Genomic DNA, 12,788 nt, shown 5'->3' with positions numbered 1-12,788 from the left:
ATCTAGTGAACCTTTGTTGTACTGCCCCTAAAGCAAATATATCCTTCCTTAGGTAAGGAGACCAAAATTGTACACTGTACAATTGCAGCAAGACTTCCTTACTCTGGTACTCCAACCCCCTTGCAATAAAGGCCAACGTACCATTTGCCTTCCTAATTGCTTGCTGTACCTGCATGTTAACACGTGTTTCATGTACAAGGACACCAAAATCCCTCTGAACACCAACATTTAATAGTATCTCACCATTTAAAAAATATTCATTTTTTTAATTTTTCCTACCAAAGTGAATAACGTCAAGTTTCCCCACATTATGCTCCATCTGCCACGTTCTTGCCCACTCACTTGCTCTGTCTATATCCTTTTGCAGACTCTTTGGGCCCGATTTTACCAGGGGTGTGGGTTCTGGGCGGGTGGGCCAGCGGGCGCATTGAAAACGCGCCCGGTGAAATTTGTGGGTTGCCCGTGCGATCGTAGCAGGCAACACACTAATTGGATCCACTTACCTGCTCCTCCGGGTTCCCTGCTGCTGATCTGCGCGTCGGGCGGGCTGCGCATGCGCAGTAAGATCTGTCAGCTGGAGGCGCTCTATTTAAACGGGCAGTCCTCCACTGACAGATGCTGCCACAAACAGCAAAAATTACAGCATGGAGCAACCCAGGGGGAAAGCTGCTCCCAGTTTAATGATGCCTCACCCCAGGTATCATTAGATGGGGTGAGGAGGAGGGGGAGGACAGAGATCTTCCCCCCGGCGGGCGGGAGGAAGCGGCCTGCCTCTGCCACCAGGAAGGCCTGGCTCGAGGTGGCAGAGGAGGTCACCAGCGCCACCAACATATCGCCCACCTGCATACGGTGCAGGAGGCGCTCCAATGACCCCAGTAGGTCAGCCACAGTGAGAACACGTAGTCTTTCCCCTACACTCCGTCTGCCACAACACTGTCCCCACCCCACATCTCCTTCGGCACTGCCAACACTACTCTGTCACATGACCCCTCATACCCACTCAAACCTCATCCTCATCTTACCTGCACCTCGCGAGTACTCACCCCGCCACTACCACGCAACCCAATTCTCATACAATCTCATGGCTCTATCCCATACTCACCCTCTCGTGCATCTCTCTCACGGCCAGCCTCACTCAACCTGCCACCACCTGTGCTGCAGCCACAGGGCATGCATCACATATGTGCAGTAGGCAGTGTAAGGCAAACGTGTCGTGAGCATGAAGGGGATGCACAAGGGTGTTTGAGAGTTTGTCATGGTTCTTACTTATATTGAATTAAAGAACAACTCACATCACACATTATATTGGCACCACTACTGCCATGTCTTCGTGAATCCTGTCCGGTTTGTGCAATAATGCCCGCTCCTGGGTATCCCTATGAGGACCCACCACTGATGCCACCCAGTGTGTCACTGCAGAGTGGGTGTAGGTGTATTTGCAGGGCTCTTCTGCGCAGACGACTGAGAGACATCGGGGATGTCCCCGGTTGCAACCGGAAGGCTGTGGAGCAGAAGTTCGGGAGGGCAGTGGTGAATTTGACAGCGACAGGTAGGAAGATGGTGCACGGGCCAGCCAGGAGCAGCTCGGCATGAAAGAGGCTGCAGATGTCCACGGCTACATGTTGACTGACTCTGAGCCTCCGTGTGCACTGCTGCTCAGAGAGGTCCAGGAGGCTGAGCCTCGGCCTGTGGAACATGTGGCGAGGGTAGTGCCCTCTGCGACGCATCTCTCTCTGCGGTAGCCCTCCCTCCTGCTGTACAGGTGGATGTGTCACAGCATTCTGTTGTGGAGCTCCACGTGTCAGAGGTGGACAGCGTGGATGGCGAGGCTGGTGAGGCTGGTGATGCTGTTCGCCCTCCGAGGAGGTCATGACTGCAGCGACGGCGGCCCCCATCCGCAAGATGTACATCTGAGGGGGTCCGCAAGGTATGTACATGTCTCTGGACCCCGGGGTAAGTGTGCAGGTTGGTGACTTCGACCATCAGGAGCACGGTGGTGGAGGCCTAACTTTGTCCCAAGTGACAGAGCGGCCTCCTGCAATGGCTGAGGGTCTCCCCCCCCCACACCTGTCAAATGGACCTTTGAAGCTGCCACAGGCTGACGGCTGCAACACGTCCATTTCAACTGGGAGTGTTTCCCCCAGTGTGTGAAACAGTCCCATGTTTATCCAAAATCACACACAGTCCCTTAATCAGGTCAGTTAATGACCTGAACAAGCAAAGTAAATACACTCAAGTGGCATCCCGCTGGCTTTAATTGCCTGCGGGATTCTCACCAGCGGGGGCTGCGCGCGCACGCCGGCGCGTCATCAGGGAACCCGGAAGTGGGCGGGATCGAGGCGCGATCCGGTCCCGCACCTGGATTTCGGGATTTTCGGGGCCCCCCCGCCGAGAACGCACCTGGTAGCGGGTGCTAAAATTGGGCCTTTTGTGTCCTCCTCATAGTTTACTTTCCCACCTAGCTTTGTATTGTCAGCAAACTTGGATACATTACATTCGGTCCCTTTATCTAAGACATTAATATAGATTGTAAATAGTTGAGGCCCAAGCACCGATCCCTACAACCTACTCTCTGTTTTCTGTCCGTTAATCAATCCTCAATCATGCTAATATATTGCCCCCGATCCCATGAGCCCTAATCTTATGTAACAAGCTCTTGTGTGACACCTTATCGAATGCCTTTTGAAAATCCAAATATATTACACCCACTGGCTCCCGCTTATCTACCCTGCTAATTACACCCTCAAAAAATTCTAATAGATTTGTCAAACACGATTTCCCTTTCATAAAATCGTGTTGACTCTTCCTAACCATATTATGATTTTTAAAGTGCCCTGTTACTACAACCTTAATAATAGATTCTAGCATTTTCCCTACTACTGATGTCAGGCTAACTGGCCTGTAGTTCCCTGTTTCCACTCTCCCTCCTTTCTTGAAGAGCAGGGTTACATTTGCTACCTTCCAATCCATGGGGATCGTTCTAGAATCTAGGGAATTCTGGAAGGTCAAAACCAATGCATCGACTATCTCTGCAGTCACTTCTTTTAAAACCCTAGGATGTAGGCCATCAGGTCCAGGGGATTTGTCGGCTTTTAGTCCCATCAATTTTTCCAGTACTTTTTCTTTACTAATCTTAATTACTTTAAGTTCCTCCCTCTCATTAGACCCTGGGTTCCCCACTATTTCTGGTATGTTTTTTGCGCCTTCTACTACGAAGACAGATACAAAATACTTGTTTAACGTCTCTGCCATTTACTTATTCCCCATTATAATTTCTCCTGTCTCTGCCTCTAAGGGACCCAGACTCTAAGGGATCTCTAAGAGATTTCGCTAATTTCTTCCTTTTAACATACTTGTTTTTTTTTATTCGTTCTTGGGATGTGGGCGTCGCAGGCGAAGCCGGCATTTATTGCCCATCCCTAATTGCCCTTGAGAAGGTTGTGGTGAGCTGCCTTCTTGAACCACTGCAGTCCATGTGGTGAAAGTTCACACAGTGCTGTTAGGTAAGGAGTTCCAGGATTTTGACCCAGCGACGAAGGAATCTACGATATATTTCCAAGTCTGGAAGTGGCTGGGCTCTGGCAACATTTGGGAAGAATGCAGCATGGGGTATTGGGAGTGTTAAATGTCGGACCAGTTGGATGTGGGAGGAGTGGGGTAGGCTGGGCTGGGGCATTGAAGTAGTAGAGGTAAGTGTACTGGAGGAATTATGTTGTGGAAGCACTGAATCCTGGTGTGAAATACAAATGCCGCAGGAGAGGAGGTAGAATCTGGAAGCAATGACCTGGTCTAGGAGCACCCAGTGAGGAAGATGGATTCTGGGACCATTGAAGGGGCAGCAGAGGACTTGAAGCCCTGCAGAGCCTAGGAATGCCGAGGGTGGAGATGAGGGCTTGGAGCACTTGAGAATGATGGGCATTGGGAAGCATTAGGTTGTAGGGCTGGGAAGAGTCTAGGATGCAGGTCCGAGTACAGCACAGGTGCAAGAGCAGGAAAACCACACCTTCAAATCATAGAATCATACAACCATACTGCACAGAAGGAGGCCACTCAGCTCATCGTGCCTGTGCTGGCTCTTTTTATCCAATTAGTCTCACTCCCTGCTCGTTCCCCATGGCCCTGTAAATCTTTCCTTTTCAAGTATATATCTAATTCCCTTTTGAAAGTTACTATTGAATCTGCTTCCACCACCCTTTCAGACAGCGAATTCTGGATCATTACAACTCGCTGCGTAAAAAAACGTCTCAACTTCCCTCCAGCTCTTTTGCCATTTATCTTAAATTTGTGTCCTCTGATTACCGATCCTCCTGTCAGTAGAAACAGTTTCTCCTTATTTACTCTTATCAAAATCCTTCATTATTTTGAACACAATTTTGAATGGAGCAGGAAATATCACCCTTAGGTGTTTTGAAGCTGAACATTTTATCCAACTTACTCCCCCAGTCCACATACAAAGTTACCTTTCTTGACCTTGATTACCGGATGTTATTTTTCATCTGAATGTCGGACACCTTCCTATTAAATTTAAGATGCTCAAACAACCTGTCGAGTAGGTCCCATGATGCTATTCTATTACTGGGCTATGCAACTTAGGTCTGTGTTGGATTGTTCCTCTTATTTCCCACCATATTCTCAGGTAGGAATGGAGCAGGTTTACTCTCTGCTAAAATCTTTCTCTCATTTGTCAATTATTCTATCTGTCATGGGTCCTGAGGGACCCATTATGGAGGCTGTCCTATGAAAAAGAACATATGAGGGGCAAATAGTAAGCCTGAGGATTGGGAGGGTTTTAGAAATCAACCAAGAAATTGATAAAGAGGGAGAAAATTGAATATGAGAAAAAACTAGCAAGAAACATAAAAACAGATTGTAAAAGCTTCTACAGTCCTTACCCGGTCAGGCCTATATGTGACTCCAGACCCACAGCAATGTGGTTGATTCTTAATTGCCCTCTGAAATGGCCTAGCAAGCCACCCAGTTGTAAAATCTTGCTAAAAAAAGTCATAATAAGAATAAAACTGGACGGACCACCCGGCATCGGACCACTAGGCACCGGACACGACAAAGGCAAACCAAGCCCAGTCAATCCTGCAAAGTCCTCCTCACGAACATTTGGGGACTTGTGCCAAAATTGGGAGAGCTGTCCCACAGACTAGTCAAGCAACAGCCTGACATAGCCATACTCACAGAATCATACCTTTCAGCCAATGTCCCAGACTCTTCCATCACCATCCCTGGGTATGTCCTGTCACACCGGCAGGACAGACCAACTAGAGGTGGCGGTACTGTGATATACAGTCAGGAGGGAGTGGCCCTGGGAGTCCTCAACATTGACTCTGGACCCCATGAAATCTCATGGCATCAGGTCAAACATGGGCAAGGAAACCTCCTGTTGATTACCACCTACCGCACTCCCTCAGCTGATGAATCAGTCCTTCTCCATGTTGAACACCACTTGGAGGAAGCACTGAGGGTAGCAAGGGCACAGAATGTACCCTGGGTGGGGTACTTCAATGTCCATCACCAAGAGTGGCTCGGTAGCACCACTACTGACCGAGCTGGCCGAGTCCTGAAGGACATAGCTGCTAGACTGGGCCTGCGGCAAGTGGTGAGTGAACCAACACGAGGGAAAAACTTACTTGACCTCATCCTCACCAAACTACCTGTCGCAAATGCATTTGTCCATGACAGTATTGGTAGGAGTGACCACCACACAGTCCTCGTGGAGACGAAGTCCTGTCTTCACACTGAGGACACCATCCAATGTGTTGTGTGGCACTACCACCGTGCTAAATGGGATAGATTCAGAACAGATCTAGCAGCTCAAAACTGGGCATCCATGAGGCGCTGTGGGCCATCAGCAGCAGCAGAATTGTATTCCAGCACAATCTGTAAACTCATGGCCCGGCATATTCCTCACTCTACCATTACCAACAAACCAGGGGATCAACCCTGGTTCAATAAGGAGTGTAGAAGAGCATGCCAGGAGCAGCACCAGGCGTACCTAAAAATGAGGTGCCAACCTGGTGAAGCTACAACTCAGGACTACATGCATGCTAAATAGCGGAAGCAACATGCTATAGACAGAGCTAAGCAATTCCACAACCAACGGATCAGATCAAAGCTCTGCAGTCCTGCCACATCCAGTCATGAATGGTGGTGGACATTAAACAACTAACGGGAGGAGGAGGCTCTGCAAACATCCCCATCCTCAATGATGGCGGAGTCTAGCACGTGAGTGCAAAAGACAAGGCTGAAGCGTTTGCAACCATCTTCAGCCAGAAGTGCCGAGTGGATGATCCATCTCGGCTTCCTCCCGATATCCCCACCATCACAGAAGCCAGTCTTCAGCCAATTCGATTCACTCCACGTGATATCAAGAAACGGCTGAGTGCACTGGATACAGCAAAGGCTATGGGACCCGACAACATCCCAGTTGTAGCGCTGAAGACTTGTGCTCCAGAACTAGCTGTGCCTCTAGCCAAACTGTTCCAGTACAGCTACAACACTGGCATCCACCCGACAATGTGGAAAATTGCCCAGGTATGTCCTGTTCACAAAAAGCAGGACAAATCCAATCCGGTCAATTACCGCCCCATCAGTCTACTCTCAATCATCAGCAAAGTGTTGGAAGGTTTCGTCGAAAATGTTATCAAGTGGCACTTACTCACTAATAACCTGCTCACCGATGCTCAGCTTGGGTTCGGCCAGGATCACTCGGCTCCAGACCTCATTACAGCCTTGGTCCAAACATGGACAAAAGAGCTGAATTTCAGAGGTGAGGTGAGAGTGACTGCCCTTGACATCAAGGCAGCATTTGACCGAGTGTGGCACCAAGGAGCCCTAGTAAAATTGAAGTCAATGGGAATTAGGGGAAAACTCCGCAGTGGCTGGAGTTATATCTAGCACAAAGGAAGATGATAGTGGTTGTTGGAGGCCAATCATCTCAGCACCAGGACATTGCTGCAGGAGTTCCTCAGGGCAGTGTCCTTGGCCCAACCATCTTCAGCTGCTTCATCAATGACCTTCCCTCCATCATTAGGTCAGAAATGGGGATGTTCGCTGATGATTGCCCAGTGTTCAGTTCCATTCGCAACCCCTCAAATAATGAAGCATTCCGTGCCCGCATGCAGCAAGACCTGGACAACATCCAGGCTTGGGCTCATAAGTGGCAAGAAACATTCGTGCCAGACAAGTACCAGGCAATGACCATCTCCAACAAGAGACAGTCTAACCACCTCCCCTTGATATCCAATGGCATTACCATTGCCGAATCCCCCACCATCAACATCCTGGAGGTCACCACTCCCCAAAGCCTTTCCACCATCTACAGACACAAGTCAGGAGTGTGATGGAATACTCTCCACTTGCCTGGATGAATGCAGCTCCAACAACACTCAAGAAGCTCGACACCATCCAGGACAAAGCAGCCCGCTTGATTGGCACCCCATCCACCACTCTAAACATTCACTCCCTTCACCATCGGCGCACTGTGGCTGCGGTGTGTACCATCTACAGGATGCACTGCAGCAACTCACCGAGGCTTCTTCGACAGCACCTCCCAAACCCGCAACCTCTACCACCTCGAAGGGCAAGGGCAGCAGGCACATAGGAACAACACCACCTGCACGTTCACCTCCAAGTCACACACCATCCCGACTTGGAAATATATCGTCGTTCCTTCATCGTTGCTGGGTCAAAATCCTGGAACTCTTTCCTTAACAGCACTGTGGGAGAACCTTCACCACAAGGACTGCAGCGGTTCAAGAAGGTGGCTCACCACCACCTTCTCAAGGGTAATTAGGGATGGGCAATAAATGCTGGCCTTGCCAGCGACACCCACATCCCATGAACGAATGAAAAAAAATCTCAAAATCCTTTCCAGTGAAGATGAGTGATCATATAACTCCTATCATTTATCTGGGGCCGTTTTTTTCTGGAGCGGGGCACAGTGTGCCCTGTTTGTTAAACTTTTTTCTGCTCCCTTCAGCTCAAAAATATTTTACGCTGTAACGGCATGGCGAGGGCAATGGGACATCTGGGACCTCAGTGAACGATGGGACCATCGTTAAACAATGAGAATTAAGGATTGAGAAAAAAACAGAGGAACGACTGAGAAGGAGGGTGAATTAGAGTCAAATTAGGTACAGAAAGAGAAATAAAGAGAGGGAATGAAAGATTGGATTAAGAGAGAGAGAAAAAGGAGACAGAAGGTAGAAGTAAGAAAAGAATGAAAACCTTTTAAATTTGAAATTTTTAAAATCTCTAAAATGAATTGACTATAAGCAGGAATGAGACTGAACAGTTTAAATTGTTCCCTTTCTGGGCCAGAGAGGTTGATTGTCATTGAATCAGCAATTATCACATTGTTAAAAGAGCACTTACGTTCTTAATTACCGGGCCTAGCTTTGCTTTGCTATTTGCTTTGTTTGCTGTAAAATTCACTGTTTGGCTGTAAGTCTTGCCGGCCGTAAGTCCTGCCCCACCTCCAACACGAATTTGATTGAGTTTTTTGAAGGGGTAACCAAGAAGATAGATGAGGGCTGTGCAGTAGACGTGGTCTACATGGACTTCAGCAAAGCCTTTGACAAGGTACCGCATGGTAGGTTGTTACATAAGGTTAAATCTCATGGGATCCAAGGTGAGGTAGCCAATTGGATACAAAATTGGCTTGACGACAGAAGACAGAGGGTGGTTGTGGAGGGTTGTTTTTCAAACTGGATGCCTGTGTCCAGCGGTGTGCCTCAGGGATCGGTGCTGGGTCCGCTGTTATTTGTTATTTATATTAATGATTTGGATGAGAATTTAGGAGGCATGGTTAGTAAGTTTGCAGATGACACCAAGATTGGTGGCATTGTGGACAGTGAAGAAGGTTATCTAGGATTGCAACGGGATCTTGATAAATTGGTCCAGTGGGCCGATGAATGGCAGATGGAGTTTAATTTAGATAAATGTGAGGTGATGCATTTTGGGAGATCAAATCGGGCCAGGACCTACTCCGTTAATGGTAGGGCATTGGGGAGAGTTATAGAACAAAGAGATCTAGGAGTACAGGTCCATAGCTCCTTGAAAGTGGAGTCACAGGTGGATAGGGTGGTGAAGAAGGCATTCGGCATGCTTGGTTTCATTGGTCAGAACATTGAATGCAGGAGTTGGGATGTCTTGTTGAAGTTGTACAGGGCATTGGTGAGGCCACACTTGGAATACTGAGTACAGTTCTGGTCACCCTATTATAGAAAGGATATTATTAAGCTAGAAAGAGTGCAGAAAAGATTTACTAGGATGCTACCGGGACTTGATGGTTTGACTTATAGGGAAAGGTTAGACAGACTGGGACTTTTTTCCCTGGAGAGTAGGAGGTTAAGGGGTGATCTTATAGAAGTCTATAAAATAATGAGGGGCATAGATAAGGTAGATAGTCAAAATCTTTCCCCAAAGGTAGGGGAGTCTAAAACGAGGGGACATAGATTTAAGGTGAGAGGGGAGAGATACAAAAGGGTCCAGAGGGGCAATTTTTTCACTTAAAGGGTGGTGAGTGTCTGGAACGAGCTGCCAGAGGCAGTAGTAGAGGCGGGTACAATTTTGTCTTTTAAAAAGCATTTGGACAGTTACATGGGTAAGATGGGTATAGAGGGATATGGGCCAAGTGCAGGAAATTGGGACTAGCTTAGTGGTATAAACTGGGCGACATGGACATGTTGGGCCGAAGGGCCTGTTTCCATGTTGTAACTTCTATGATTCTATGATTCTATGAACTCATTGACTGACACTGTGGTGTCAATAGACACTCCGAACTTTCTGCGACGAGTTTAATGGGCAATTAATGTGCAAATCCAGCAAGTTCTTAAAAATAACGATGAGGGTAAGGGTACAATGCCATTTGCGCAAAGCAAACGGTGGAGCGACGTAAATCTACCAGCAAGCTCTGGAGATTTGCAACTCACGGCGTATCTCTTAATCCTCTGAACTTGTTGGCTGATTTGCACATTAATAACAGTGTGCGTCGTTAACACATGTTATTTTCCCAGCGAGATCTGACTCCTGATGTGGCCAGTTCTGCGCCACATGTTTCACTCCTGAATTGAATCCATATCTGCAAAAGACATTAATAAAGGTCTATGTATTTTCAACAAATCTTTTCCTTTGTTCACCAAACATTTATAATAGTTCCCCTTCCCCCTTGTCTATCTTGAACTAGAGATTATTTCCGTCAACATTTTCGGTGTGATTTTGATCCAGGTGATAATTGCATTGAGTCAGGTGTCTGTGAGGTGCATTGTCTGTATGCTGTTTTATATGTGGGTTTCAAATCTTCCCTTTCAAGTAGCACCAGCGCTTGATGATTTGAATTTCTGACAAGCTGCAGCTTGTTATTCTGTCTTTGTATAACCACAGGACCCTCTTGTGTTCTTAACAGGAGTAATTACAGAAACTGTTGTCTGGATTCTTATCTCTATAAATTATTTTAACTCACTCTGTACTTGCATCCACCTCACCTTTTTGTAATTTATTCTCAGGATCCGGGTGATGCTGACAAAGCTGCTCCTATTGCTCATCCCTTGTTACTGTGAAGGTGATGGTACACTTCTCCTTCACCAATGTGGTACTCCCACAGTGGTTTCGGAATTCCAAAATTTTGACCCTGATATGATGAAGATACAGCGATTATGGCCCCGATATTTACCAGGAGGAGGGGAGGGTGCAGAGGAGGCCGAAAACGCCCAAGATCCCGACAAGGCCAGGGACGCGGGGGTCCTGCAGAACTTAACAGCAGGACCTCATTATCATTTTTTTTGTGCTGTTTCCCGTCCGGCAGCTGGCCAAATTGACAGCCTGGCGGAAAACCCTTGGGGATGATCCCCGGCAATTGAGAGGGGGGAGGATCGGCGATCGCGGCTGGCAGGAGGGGTTGGGGTGGGGGGGGGCGGGGGGGGCGCGGGGAGGTGATCGCGACGGGCAGGGAATAGTGCGAAGGCTTCCATGAGGGGCCAGGGGAAACATTCCTGCTCCTCCTGGCCCACACGGAGCGCTGGAAAAGGCACTTACCTTGTGGAGCCAGCAGCTCCCACCTCCCTTTCACTGCTGACCTTTCCCGACTCCTGGGAAACCCGCGCAGTAATGGTGAATTTTAAAATCGGGCTCCCAGTTGCACTGTGGAAGCTCGATTTAAATATGTTAATGAAATGTCCGCCTCGCCACAGCAGGACACTCGGACGCCATGAATAACCGCCGGTGTAAAAAAGGCGGTGAGCGCATGCACGGCGGATTGGGGCCACGTTCCCCATATTTAAGTTTTTACCCCCATCCGATCCTCTCCCGCTCGTCATGGGTAGGGGTTAATATCGAGGCCTATATGTCCAAGTCAGGATGGAGTGTCACTTGGATATGATAATGTTCCCATGAGCTTGCTGCTCTTGCTCTTCTTAGTGATCGAGGTCACCAGGCTGGGAGTTGTTGTCGAATTAAGATTGGTGAGTTGGTGCAGTGTCTCCTATTGATAATACATAAAGTGTGCTGGTGATGGCGGAGATGGATATTGAGTTCAGTAGAAGGGGAGCTGATCAGGTGGATTGCTTTGCCATGGATAGTGGTGAGCTTATTGAGTGGTGTTGCGGCTGCACCCATCTAGGTGAGTATTCACTCACTCCCTTGACGTATGCCTTGTAGTTGTTGGCAAGGCTTGAGGGGTCAGGGATGAGCCACTCATCACAGAGTACCTAGCCGCTGCTTTGCTCTTGTAACTATGGTGTTGTTATGGCTGGTCCAATCAGTGGTGACCTCCAGGAGGTTGATGGTGAGGGTCTCGGTGATGGTGATATGGTTGAAGATTGAGGGGGGGAGGTGGTGGATCCTCGGAACCTTCACTTTTGGGGAGTGAAAATGAAGCAGCAGTAATGGTAACTGGGCAGTATGCTGTGACCCAGAGATTCCTATTGTACATGATCTTTCTGTTGGTGAGTGTGTCAAGTCAGGAACAGGGCAAGGAAAGGGGATCAAAATAAAACAACTTCTTTTGTTTGTTTTATTTTTTTCTCATTCCTCATCTTCTCCTCTCCTAAAGGGATTAACTCCCTGTTGGGGTACCGTGGTTGGCAGTCACCCTTTTGATACCATGCCCCAGTGGCCGTTCTTTGTATGTAGGCCTAGACAGTGAGTGTTATCAGGCTGTTCAACAGTAGACCGTTAGTACCAAACCTGGCCTTGTCCTCACCTGATGTCCATAAATGCACACTGCACACAGGGTTTGCTAGTGATCAGGAGCAGGAAGCCGATCTGATTTTCACCTCCTTAATCAAAAGCTCGCCTGCTAAGATTAGCTAACTCAGTGCAGAGTACATGGCGAGGGGTTCAAACCAGGGATCTTCCTGCTCTAAACAAAAAACAAAATACAGCAGAAGCTAGAAATCCGAAAATAGAAATAGAAAAAACGAGATAGCCAGCAGGTCAGGCAGCCTCTGTGGTAAAACAACATTTCAGTCCTGAGGAAGGGTTTAAGGCCTGAAACATCCACTGCTGTTTTTCCACAGAGGCTGCCTGACCTGCTGAGTATTTCCATCTTTTTCTATTTTGATCTTCCTGGTCAGTATGGCTCAGTTCTTCACTCATTCAACAACCTTTTCAAAGGCACATGGATAAATCTCCTTAATGCATGTTGTACCCACTTCATCTCCTGTATTATACTGTGTCTGTTAGCTACCCCATACTCAGCCCCCTAATAAACTTAGAGGGTATCTAACAAACCCTGATTTGAAAATGTTTTTAAACGTATCTGGGGTGCACTGCGCAAT

Source organism: Heptranchias perlo, chromosome 19, assembly GCF_035084215.1.
Source record: "Heptranchias perlo isolate sHepPer1 chromosome 19, sHepPer1.hap1, whole genome shotgun sequence".
NCBI lineage: Eukaryota > Metazoa > Chordata > Chondrichthyes > Hexanchiformes > Hexanchidae > Heptranchias > Heptranchias perlo.
This window is presented reverse-complemented; position numbering follows the sequence as displayed.